General features: G+C 35.0%; 1 protein-coding gene across 14 annotated transcripts in view; it reads right to left on the reverse strand.

The window, feature by feature from the left end:
• tjp1a (tight junction protein 1a) overlaps nt 1-14,189 on the reverse strand; it is a 101,478-nt gene that overhangs the window by 32,717 nt on the left and 54,572 nt on the right. The window lies entirely within an intron of this gene.

The following is a 14,189-nucleotide window of genomic DNA, read 5'->3' on the forward strand; positions in this document are numbered from 1 at the left end:
CACTATTGTTTAAAAAGGGACCTGACCCATTTAACCATAGTTTCCTCTGACATTCCCAAACACATCCAGAACTTTTTAATTGTCTGTTAATATATTTATGCATCTATTGTTTTGCTCATTTAGCAAACAGTCCGAGCACACAAAAGATAGCCTCACTTTGAGGAATGGCATTATGATCAGTCATATGACCAGATAGTAGGACAGGCATTCAGCCTGCAAAAACAGTAAATTGTCCTGACTTGGCATGGATTTTGGGGTTCGACATAAGTAAGTAAAATAAAATGTAGCTAATAATTAAGGGGCAAAGTTCTTCATATACAGCTCATTTAAAGAGCTTTCCAAAATGCGCGATCTTGAAATAAGTAAATAGTGCAGTCCCTGGTGACCTTATGATGGTATTTAATCAAAGAAATGTTTTTTTTTTTTTCAACTGGATGGTTGATTAAATGGAAGTATAAGCTCACAAGGCAAAAACAGTTCACAACAGTAAAATTTGAAATAGCAGAGTTGATCTATATTTTCAGGGACAAATCAAAACCAAACTCAATATGCTCTTAGTCTCATTATCATTCAATGATTTGATCTCTGTGCAGACTGTACATTATGCTTACGCAAATATCACAAAGCATGTAGGGTAGACAACAACAAGAAGTACTTTTCATTAAGTGGCTAGAAAAGAACGTACTGATGGAACAAAGGATGTGATTTGTCTCTGAAGTGACAGAATAGTGTGAAACAATAGTGTAATTCATGTTGAAAACATTAATGGCAGCCTAGTTTATTTATACTTTCATAGTCGTCAGGCTTGAGCTCTGGCCAGCAAAGACCTGAGTGGGGAAACAAAGGCCTCAAAACACACACATGTACTGTCTCTCAAAGAAAGAAGAGAGAGAGAGAGTGAGAGAGCGAGAAATGGACAATATAGGGCCTCTTTGTTCACGCTAAGACTTGCCTGATGAAAGCTCTCTAAGACTCTTCAAAGGCAGAGACTAATCCTTTTCTTCGGTATACTGATGAGTGATTTGAAAATGAGTGGCGAGATGAAAAATAACAACTTGCTTCAGAAAACTACAAAAATATCATGCTTCCTACCAAACATCTCACATATTGATACAGAAATAATGTGCAAAAAGAAGCAAGGACACCTTGTTTGTAAGTCATTATGTCATCTCTTCAACCAGGTGAAAAATTATCTGAAAAACATCTTTAAATGAATTTGAGCCAAATTTGAGCAACAGGAGGGTCAAACCTGTGAGGTAACAACTTTACAAAAAAGTGGCTCAGTGTTCCTGACTTCCCTGATAGCATAAGGCAGGATGTAAGCTAAAGCGGCCACAGTACCCACAGGAAAACACTCAGTTTCCTGTTTGCACGATACAGCTTCAGCTTCCACAGAAATCTTCTGATTCATGCAGAACACAAACCAAACTATTCAGTACTGTGTTTTCTTTTTCATATGCAAATGCAAAAAATACATGACCATTGGTTCAACCAATAATTAAGAGGAAACATATGATTTAGGCATTATCACACAGATTTTTGTTTTATCATTCTGGCCAAATGTGTATGTGTCCAAATGAAACAAAACCTCAGATAGCTTAAAACTGCTTTTAGACAAGAGGAGAATAAATAAGTGAAGTATAGACATAAGAAATGTCATTTCAGGGTTGACATTCAAAATGACAAAACAGACTTTGAGGCAACCTACCCTGACACTAGGGCTTTGTATGCAAGCTAAGTAAATCTACCGTCCTTGTGGACCCACAGTAGCGAGTGGGCCAGGGTATTGCAGAAGTACGCTCAAAGAATACATACATATTGATGAAAGAAGAGTCTATTTATAGGCGACCAAGAAAACATCAAAGTTGAAAATATCAATGTATGAGTTTGCATTCTGCCACATGGATTACAGTTCTCTATCCAAGAAAGTATACATTTTACAACTAATCCTAAAAAGATATGTGTATTGCATCTTGATGATTAGATCAATTCAGCAAGAAGAGGGCTACAAAAAATGTGTACACACATGAGTACAATAAGGGCATTTAGCCAATAGGCAAATTTGACATTTATAATGCTGAAGATCATTCAGCTATTATTTATGATAATGCTTACAGGTTTAAATATGTTTGAGTTAATTCATCTGGAAAAGAGGCTCTTCTCTATCATATAACCCCTTGAAAAGCCTCTTTATGAAGACTTACTTCATCATACAGAAGATACACATACAAACCTCTGAATCGGTCATCTGGCATAGAGTAGTTGCTACAATTTTGCAGACAGGAATAAAATACAAAACCTATAATCCAGGCTTTTGGATTAAAAAGTTAATCTGAGCTGAGATTCCACTCAAGTTTGCCTCTTCTGCTGTCTTGTGAAAGCAGAGCTTTCACAAGAGTTAAAACAGGCAGAGTTTTATACAAGATGTCACTACATATATATACTCTATCGAAAGATGTTGTATTGGTAAGAATTGTTTCTTGTGAAAGCAAAGAACGAATGAACATAAAAGTGGACAGCAAGATGCAAAACTGGAGAATATGGACATGTCAGCAAGTGAGATTGTTAGCAAAATGTTTAAATCTTTCTGTGCCTTTATAGGTCATACCACTGCAAACAAGATACATTTACATATGTTTGAATTCCTGTTTTCACATGCATATCTAGTAATATGTTTTATACAAGATGTTACTGGATATACTCTATCAAAAGATGTTCTATTGCTAAGAAATGTATTTGCTCAAAACCATTTTTAATACCTAATTAAAACCCAGGCAAACAGCTCCTTGGGTTAGGCATAATGACGCCCCGTCCCAAATTCTGTCAATTTAGTTGCCTACCAAACTAATCCATTGTGATATAAATCAACTTTACCCCATATGAGGAATAAGCAAAGGCGGCCTGAAGGTTCCTTTTGATTAGAAAAAACAAATCTTCATGTAGGGGTAGTTATATTGAGTGGGCTTTGTTAAGATTCATTTAATTTATTGGCATACTTCATTATTGTAGACCTACTAAGGAATATACACACTACCGTTCATTGGTATACAGTGTTTTCCCTAACCATTCAATTTAAGATTGCAACGGTTCTAGAACACAAGAATAACTATTGGTAAGAGGGACTTTTCTTTTAGTGCACCAACTCTTTGGAACAGTCTGCCTCTTAACATCAGTCAGGCATTTCCTGTTGACATTTTTAAAGCAAAGCTGATGACCTATTTGTTTTCTGTTACACAAAGTAAAGTTTGGGGTTGTATTTTTGAGTTTATTAATTGAAATGTCCATATTAATACCATAATTAAAAAAACTAAATGAAAGACAGTGGTATTTTAATTTGTAAATCATCGGTGTGCTCACCCATATTAATTTCTTACAGTAATGTAAGCTATGCATCAGTTTTGCCAACTGACTTTACCCTGGGTCTGGTGCTTGCTCAGAAAAAAATGTTATGACTATTGTCACTAATGTATTACCACAAAGCTAATTTGCAGAGGGCTGTTTACCTACCTTCCTGACAAGTAAGATAGGTAAACAGAAGTCATTTTAGCCTTAAGAGCTATACCTTCTAGTGGGATTCTGACATTGTGCATTCTAAATATTTGCCCTCCTAGTTTCTCTGCGCGAGGTTTGAAGAAAGGTATTGACATTTTAATGCAGTCCTGATATTAGTGTGTTCATAAATCATCATGAAACAATGAGATGAATCCTTGTGACAAAAGGTAGGCATAATAATAGATTGGGACAAGTTAGCAGAAGGAAACGTTTAGCTGCACTTTAACCCAGCAAGATTTTTTTAAGAGATCACTTAGTTATAAGTGGTTATTATTAATCAGAAATTTGTGAAGATAGTATATCAACTATGCCGTGAGGCGTGGCACAGGGGCTAAGGTGGTTCTTGGAACTGAACATTTCTGGTTCGATTCCCGGCTTCTCTTAGCTTGTCAAAGTGTAGTTGAGCAAGGCACTGAACTCTAAGACCTCACTGTTCCGTAGCTGCCTTCTGCTCATGGTTTATCCATGATGGGTTAAATGCAGTAGGCAAATTTTGTTGATGTTGTGCTCTATCTATAACTGAATTGACAATTCCTGTAAGGGGGAAAAAGAAATCTGTTATTCAATCTTACTATTATGGAAAGTAAATATTCAAACTGATCCCAAAATAACCAATTCATTAAAATCTAAGAATATTATTCTTATCAAGGGATGTTGTTAAGTGGAAAGAGTACATATTGGCATTTCCTTTTGTGGACTTTTAATATTTCAAACACAATGGTATTATACACACTTGACTTGAATACAATGTTCCTTTTTCTTTTTGTTATTTTTTTCACTTGTATGAAATGTGGAACTATTGCATGTGGATTGTGTGTGTGTGTATGTACACACGCATAAACACATAAACACACACACACACACACACGTATATGTCTATACATATGTGTATATACATGTATATATACATGTATATACACACACACATATGCAAATACAAATACATACGTATAAAAATATATCTATTTATTTATATATATATATATATATATACACATACACACACACATATATATATATAAATATACATATACCCACATGTTACATATACATATTGTATATACATCTCTATATATATTTAAACCGTATATATAATACAGGTGTATATATATATATCATACCCATATACCATACCCATATATCATACCCATATATATATATATATATATATATATATATATATATATATATACACACACACACACACACACACATGTATAATATATATACACATATATATGTATACATGTATATACTCTCACACACAATTTGTATATATATATATATATTTGTACATATATACATAAATGCACACATATATACACGCGCACACATATGCATATATACACACACACACACACACTCATACGCACGCACACACACATATACATATATACTGCAAAACACAAGGGCCACACAAAGACGAGCATGAATTTGGTGGCCGTTTGCACTGTGTGTAAAGAAGACAGGTTTTAGAAATAGTGAGCACTTTATCAAACAAAAGCCACAGAGCAGTAGCTCTCAGACTTAACACTATTCTTACTTTGAGGTTCTGAGGTTTAACATCTCAAAGTTATTAAAAGTGACAGCTTTTTGCTGCCGCATTCACTGGTGTCAAGTTACAAATACAGCAGTTAATTTTAAATGACAGCCTTAAACACAATAGTAATAAGAAAAATAGAGCATACAAAAATAGAGTATACAATATATCCCCACCACAAATGCTCTGTTTTTACATGTATGACAGTGGAGACTCACTGCAGCCTTGGTCAAGACTGATGATAAAACCCAGCGCTGAAACCTTCAGATTTAACCGACAATTTTAGGAATGTGCAGATAAGGAGACAAGGCCCAACGTTCTGGAACCGGCCATTTTTCATTCAAAACAATTTCCTTCACCTTTTCCTCTCCCACTGATTCTTTCCCTTTGACTCAACAAATTGGTGCTGATTTCTTAAGCAAGTACATTTTTTGTTTTACTTTCCTTTTAGGTTATATTCATTTAACACATATTTTATGATCTTATTTTATTATCTGTCTTTTAGGATTAGATGGAGAAAGTTGATTCGCTGTGGCGACCCCTGAGGGGAAAAGCTGAAAGAAGAAGAGTTTATTATCAATATTATCTGTATCTATTTATTCCTGCTAACCTCCTTCCAATTTCTTTCTTTCTTTCTTTCTTTTTGTCTTTCTTTCTTTCTGGAGCATCTGAGCCTTCTCATTTTCCTCTGAGATCAATAAAGTATTTTTGATTCTGATTCAAAACATAAATGCAGGACATAAAATCACAGCTGACTATATTGCACAATTCTAAATTTTGGTCATTTAAAATTCAAAGAACCACACAGCAGAAAGAAGGCAACAGGATGACCTCTATCATATAATCATGTTAAATGAGCGATATGGTAATTCTTCAACTGGGAATATCATTACCAACCTTAAATGAAGTCCTTGAATACATGAAAATGTTGATTTGCTATCTAGCAGGCCACGAAAAACGTAGTATAACAATTTTACCACTTCATAGTATAGCAATTTTACCACTTAAGCATTATCAAAATGCCGTTGTAATGTAAAGTATAATATTGTGTGAAATATTCTTCTACTTCTATTCATTGAGCCACTCCTGAAATAGCTCTAGCCTCACTTACCATCCTGCATATTTTGAAGATGAAAAGATTACAGCTTTTGTGTCAGGAGACTGCACTATTTTAACAAAGACATAAAGGCTAATTTCTGTGTGCAGTTTTTTTTTCATTTGTGTTGGGGTAAAAATAAAAATCAACCTTAAATACAGGCCACGTGGGATTTATTATCTGACACTCCTTTTGACTCATGTCTTAACAAATATGGAGACTGCACAGAATTTTAGTGTTTAAGAGGCTCATTCTCTTCTGGTAATTTCTGTGAATAATGCAATAAGTTTCAGCAGCCTCATTATGACAAATGAGCTGGGTTTTTCGGCACAATTGCATGTTTACAGGATTAAAAAGGTACTTTATTTTGCATGTTTAAAAACACTTTGGCTCATGTCTGGTGTTAGTTATTGTAGTCTGTTATTCCAGTTTCCTCCTGCTGATGTGTGATTGCACTTCAGTACAAGTCAAATTCAAAAACGTAATTTCATTCATCAGTTTTTCCAGGAAAATACTCAATAAGTGTATTGCTTCATGGCTCAATTCATTTTGTCCCTTTGGCATACAGTGAATAAAGTGGCTTGTCCATTGAACTTAATGATGCCAATTACTGAGATGTAATATTTGTCTTCTCTGTATTCATATAAGTATTTAAAAGTCAGCATCAACATGATGATAAATTCTCAACTACATCAACAGCAGTAATCATTTGCCATTATTTAGCTGCATAATGGATTATTAATCATGGAAGTTAATTTAAACCATTGGCATTATATCACGATCGTCAAAGATGTAAAATATGATATGCCATTTTATTTATTTTATTACTTTTATTCGTAAGTGCACATACCAGATTGTTAGAGGGGCCAGGAGTGTCACATTTAGATAGTGTTACATTTATGTTGACAGCACAATATTTTTCTGATCTTTGAACAATATGTTAAATGCTACCCTTCCATTTGAAATTGTGAGGGGGAGACTTATCAAGACAAAAGTTAGATTGTATTAGCAAGGCACAAGTTATTTACATCAATCAAACCAAGAGAGACTGCACGAGGTTAGAGTAGTATGCTCAGAGGTAAAATATTAGGAGAGACTGGTTACTGAAATTTCAACTACATGTTTTTCAAAATATGCAACGCTAAGATGAAAGTCTTTACACTGCAGTGCCATCAATCATGGTGCCAGGCCAACTTAAAATCATTCTCAAGAACTTTAATACAAGTTATCTATGGGAACTGGCAGCAGGTTAAATGGGAAAGTTCAACGAGTGAATGTTGTCTGTCTTTGTATATGGCCCTGCGATTGACTTGGTGTACCCTGCCTCTCACCCAACGACAGCTGGGATAGGCTCCAGCATCCTCCCCAACCCTAAGCGCAGAATAAGCGGCTGACGATTATCTAATTTTATAACAGAACTTACCATTGGAAAACCTCCTATATGTTGCATGAATGATGATGTGTCTTTTACATAGCTTTCAAACCATATAAATATCAAGAATATGAAATTGAAAATTTGCTGCTTCTTGTCTGGCTAGAATGGAGTAAAAAAATAGTAGGTTTTCTTCAATGATGTCTGGCATTCTATATCTATACTTGGAGAAGAACTGCTAAAACATTTTTTTTTTATATATAGTGTTTGTGCCTAATTATCCGTGTATTTCTTTGGCATATTTGTTAAAATTGTTGACATAACTTATGTTAACAGCGCCTCTTCACACAAGGATGTGAAACGATCTAACATATCGACTAAACAAAAATGTGACAAGTGACAAGTGTTAAACCTGTGCTGATCATATATCAGCAATATTATTATATCAGAAAGTCTTTTAGTTGCAAAATGTCCAGACTGAGTGATCACAGAATACATCATGTATTTTCTCCTGATGGAATGTAGTTTATTTCACCATAGAATATCCGTGACAAGTCATCTTAATTCCTTAGACTTTACACAAAGCATGATTCTACAGATGTTGCAAACCAAAACCAGAGGAAGATTGACATATTGTAAAATCACAGCAGATTGTTGCGAAAAACACTTTATAATTATCTTGAGAATTTCAATATAGCCGTAAAAAACTACTATAAAACTGTGAGAAGCACTTGAAAAAGAATTGAAGATACATCTTTTATCCATTCCTTTATAATTCCTTTATCTACCACTTATCTTGAGTTGAAAAAAATTATTGTGAATATTACCTTGTAATAGTGTTAGATGTGTTGGAGAGATCAGAGGAACAGCACATGTTAGATGTTTTGGAGAGGTCAGAGAACCCAGACTGAGATGGTTTGATCATGTTATTCTGTTTTTGTATCATGTAGTAACATACATACAACATGTAGATTTCCTTAACTTTCTACAGTTCCTCTAGCATTCCCTCTTACTAAAAAGTCCAGGGCCTTTTCTCAAGTAATGTGAGTTGACAAGATTTTTGAGTAATAAAATGAAACTTCATGGCCTCTTGCATATACTACAAGAATGCAATAAAAACTCAATTGACAGGAATGTTTTTGTGAGGAGAGAAAACCTGGGCTTGTTACTACATTGTCACAAATATAACCAGTATAGGTCACAACTCAGGTATACCCTCAAAACATTTAACTGATTCCCTTCGAGTAGATCTGCAAGCTTTAGTTGACTTAAAGTTTACTTGCAGTCTTATACAGTAAAATACAACGTTCCAAGTCACACATATCACAGTTAATGTTCTTAAATTGTCTCTTGGGAAACAAAATGTTCTCAGGACATGGGCAGCTGACCTCTTGGCCAGGTCACCCGTGCAAGAGAGATCCAGATTTTAATGTTTTTTACTTCATTAGATAAAAAGTTAGTTAATAATAAATAAATACATTTTGTGTAACATAACATGCTCAGTAGCTTGAATGCTACAGCTTAAAGTAAGGGGCAGAGGCTGCTATGTGACTCAGATTTTAGTTGCTGCATCTCCCCTTTCTTATTTACCCCTTTTCTATCAAAATTGCCCTGGCTGTGTGTTCCTGCCAAGGACTTTTCACCACAGATAAAAGAATAAATTGGTCTGGTATCCTTGAGAACTATACAATATTCAATCTGGATTTGAAAAACAGAAACAGATGGCTTCCTTCAGTATTTCAAACAAGACTAACAAACAAATTATTTCGTTTAAGCATTGTGTATGTGAATGGTGCACATGGCTCATAATCATCACATCTTCCACTGAGCAATGTTTAAATGTTTCCAACAAAAATAACTACTATGAAGACAAATATAAATGCAGAATAAAGTCTAAAAAGCTGAGAACTTTTGACAAGACAGGAACCTTAATGAGCCCATCAGCCAAACAAGACATTCTCCACTGAATCCAAGAGCCTACTTATCTTCTAACGAGCCAGGTCAGTTGATGTGCTGGATGTTACAATAGTTCCAACAAACATTAAAAATGTAAGTATTTAAAAAAACACAATGCAATAAATAGGTTAATGATGAAGTGATCATTGAATTCTGCTGTTCCATTTGTTTATTTGAAAGCGTGCATGTAAAACTATAGCTTGAAAATCATGGATCTTGCAATGGCTTTTTTGGTTTACAATTCAACGCACTTGTATATAATCACCTGTTTGAATCTACAACACAACTGAATATCTTGGAAGGGAAAATAATCCTTGAGCTGAAGTTCCAACAATTGAAGGGGTTTCTTTTGGTCTAAGTGAGCAACAACATTAAATGAATGGTCAACAAACAGGTAATATAACTCCCTACACTACACTGATGATGATGGAGCTTTGAAAGCTGAACAAAACATCACGATGATTCTTTTCCTCTCACACTCGGTTCTTTCATCGCATCCCCCCACTTTAGGAATACAAATGAAAATGTGTAATTCTCAAAGTAAACCAAGAGCTGACGGAGCTTGTAAAACTTGTAAAGTAACTTGTAAGGCATTACCAACTAATGAATGTCACAATTCTTTTAACCGGTTTACTTCAGAACAAATGTATTTAATGTTGTCTGTACACATTAAATACAGCAAATTTGTTTAGAGTGGGTAAAAAAATAAAAAAGTACATTCAGTAATCATTAATCTGTTGTCAAACAAAAGGATTTCTGAAGGATTTATTCAGCGCTGCATAAAAAGCCAGAGAATAATTGAAATCATCTTTCGTCTTCATTCAAAAAGGACCATGTAAGAGAAGATAACTTCATCCATTCTCTACCGCTTATCCTGCACTCAGGGTCACAGGAGATGCTGCAGCCTATCCCAGCTGTCATCCGGTGAGAGGCGGGGCACACCCTGGACTGGTCGCCAGTCAATCGCAGAGCCACATACAAAGACAGACAACATTCACTCACTCATTCGGGGCAATTTTTCCGATTAACCTGCTGCATGTTTTTAGAGTGCGGGAGGAAACTGGAGGACCCAGACAAAACCCACACAGACATGGGGAGAACATACAAAACTCCACACAGAAAGGTCCCATCGTCAGAATCAAACCAGGGTCCTTCATGCTGTGTGGCCGAAGCGCTAACCACTGCGCCACCATGCCTCCAAAGATGCTCAGAAGATAACTTATTTGTCAAAAAACTAGAAATTCTATGAACCCATATAAAGTGAAAATCAAAGCAACTGAAGTAAAATTATAGTTACAGTTTTGGGTCTGGAAGAAGTTGACAAACCAACTGTGTCAATAGCCATACTCTTGGCAAGAAAAAACAAGTGTTAAAACCACTTCACTGAGGGCTGGTCTTTCAATTTTAGTTGAACAACAGTTTTAAAAATATTTGAAAACTTTATCTTGGATGGAAAAGAAGAACACAAACTCAACAACTCATTGTTATATTCTAATAAAGTGTCCTTGCTGTATGCTTATTGATATCCCTATTCCTTCTGAATTCTGAGATATCTTTATATGTTGGATTCTTATAATGCACAAATTATTTTTTAGTCTGGAGATGAGTGAGTAATCTGGGTTTTTTGATGAGGGAATGTTGCAAAAGTACCAGGCAGATGATTACTGAAAAAAAAACCCTAAGAAAACAGGAAAACTTCACAAACTTCTCTAATGGATATGTTTTAAATTACACCAAAGTCAAAATCAATTCCATTACATTTAACCACTGCAAATTGGCTCCCTGACCTAACAGTGAAATAATATATAAAACAAACCAGCTCGACAGATGGTTGACAACTGCTAAATGTCTGGCAACCCCTGACCACCTAAACTATGACAACACTAAGGTTTTATGGCATATTTTCAACACTAGCAGAAGTCCACTTTAGTCTGTGACCAGAGAGCCTATCAAATGCAGAAACTGTCTGCTTCTCCCATTGTTTGCATTAGTCAATTACCACACAATAGGACAAGTAAAATGAAGTGAAGTAGTATATCAGGCTTATTGTGCTGGCTGTCTCTTATGGTTTAATTTTTCAACTTCATGTCACCTAATCCCCATTGTAAAGAAGTGCCATTTGCATGAATATGGAAAGGTTCCTTTTGTCAACCTCATTTTACTGCTCACAATTTGATACACTTGTGATATATCTAACAAAACCATACATCAAAAAAAGTAAATTGTTTAAATATTTCTCCTTCTGTAATGCAACACTTTAGAGCTATCTGTGCGTAATGATACCTGCTGCCACTTGCAATATGTAAAACCAATATTTACATTTCATAAAAACATTGATAACAGCCCTGTATGGTACTGCAAATAACAATCAATTTAAATATCAGTGGGGTGTTCAAGAAAACAGTTATCTTCTTAAAGGACCTCTATGATGTCTGGAGTAGCTTCTGTGTAACATGCTCTGGTGTGGCTGTCTCCATATAAATGAAGGCCTCTCAACTGTATTTTATAACTTGAAAAATGACTATACATTTGTAGTTTTAAAAGTCCTAAACATTTTGAAATAATTTGAGACAAGAATGGTGATCTAGAGGTCAGAAAAACATCTGGGGCACAGCCAAATTTCAAAATAGCTGCAACTAGCAAAAGTCATCATCTACATGGAAAAGAAAAGGCTTGGTAACAAATAACCCAAACCCCTACCCTTCTATCCTCATAACAATTTTCACTCTAGTTGACATGCTACAGATAATCATCTTAAGAGTAATATTGACTGATTCATACTGTTCTCTTCTGTTCATTTTATTTGTTCTACCAAGGTTGATACAAAATTTACAACTGCAAATAGTATATAAAATTGTTCAATAACGCAATTTGACATGGACATTCAAGGTCTTTATAAACAGCTGAATGTGACTGACAACATAACATTATAGTTTATCATCAGTTGTATCTTTGATGTGCATCTTTTATTAATGTTACAACATCATCAAGAACTTACCAGGCTGAAGTTTATAAAAAGAACATTAGAGACTCAGCAGCTTAGCAGAGAAGGGTAAACCAAATTTGTCCCACACATTACTTTTGACTCATTTTTGAGCCTGACAAGATCACTTTTAAAGTACCATCATCATCTTTCTTGACTCTTAGTGTAACAGAGACTTACAATGAAAGTGTGTTGTGATAATCCAGCACACAAACTTTTCACTCATCAAAACCACACTCCATATAACAACAATTTACTACTTGTTGCCGTAACTCTCCCTCCCTGTTTTGTTTTTATCCAATAGACTAAAGCCTGGTTCTATATGCACGGCTATCACAGTTATTTCAAGTTTTTTTCCCTCCAGATAGCTATAAATATCATGGCTTTTATTGCTATGATTTACTAAATGATACACTGATGTTTGTCATATCACACAGATCTGGTGATTTCACAAGAAACAAAAATAACCGTATTTTAAAGTCCAACATCACACAATAAACATTCAAAAATAATGTTTCAGATTTCCCAGATCATGAAGAATTCAAGAATACTCTAAGCCTGAAGGAGGAAGAACAATGGCACTGCTTGTACATAAATCAATTTTCAGCTACTACCAAGTACAGTAAAATAGAAAGCCTGCAAGTATAGCGTCACCAGAATTTGACAGGGATGGTTTCGTCTAACAGGAACAACCAACCCAACCTGAATATCACCACCCCTGTTGGACAAACACAGCACATTCCATGCTTGTTCTACAGTACAACGTTGTTGTTTTTAAAGTAATCCAACATTCAGAATACTGAAAACACCACAAAATATCCAGTTATACTAAGCAGACTGATTCAGTTAAAATTATGCGGTTACAACACCACTTCTTTGATGACTAAATGAATACATTTAAATACTATCAGTGACACTATGTATTTGTGAAAATACAGAGGTCACCGACAACTGAAAGTCTGCAGGATGTGTTTTAGACTTCTCTTCTATCTGTTGAGAGAGAGCTGACCTTAATTCGAACCAGTTCTACGATTCTTTATTTTTAAAATGAGCAATGCAGATAATTAGGGTATATATAAAGCTATCTATACTACAGGTATATTACCTCCCATAACTATATGACTTCTAATTCTAGAAGTCTCTGTAAAGGTATTTGATAATTCAGTATGTGCGTTCTGAAACTGTTACTTCCTTGTGTGCAGTTTTTTTCATTATATTTTAAGATTAACATAATTTCTAGATTATTTGAGGCTTTTTCAACTGCCTGTTTGCCCATCTCAACCGTCATCAATTCTTCAAAACAAAATGATAAATGATTCTGACAGAAATATATCAGAAACAGAATCTTGTAGAGTTTAGCATTACCAAGTGCCATCCAGTCCAAATTATGACTACAATTGATAAATAATGTATAATACATATATTGCTTAACAACGTGCCTGGCTTGAGTGTACTTCAGTTCTCCAGATGTTTGAGTCTAAACGATCACTCTCACATATGCACTGTATTTCAACAGGTTAACTGGTTCAGCTGGAACCCCCCTGTGAAAACAGCTTGGTCATTTATCACTTATCACTGGAAGATTATCCCAAGCAGCGACAAATGCAAGACATCATTTCAAAAGCCAGCCATGCTGGCCGTTGCAAACAACAACTTCATTTAATAGCCAGATTGAGCATGGCTTTGTAGC

This window comes from Fistularia commersonii, chromosome 27 (genome assembly GCF_037954325.1).
Source record: "Fistularia commersonii isolate RoL2024-O1a breed Wild chromosome 27, RoL_Fcom_v1.0, whole genome shotgun sequence".
Lineage (NCBI taxonomy): Eukaryota > Metazoa > Chordata > Actinopteri > Syngnathiformes > Fistulariidae > Fistularia > Fistularia commersonii.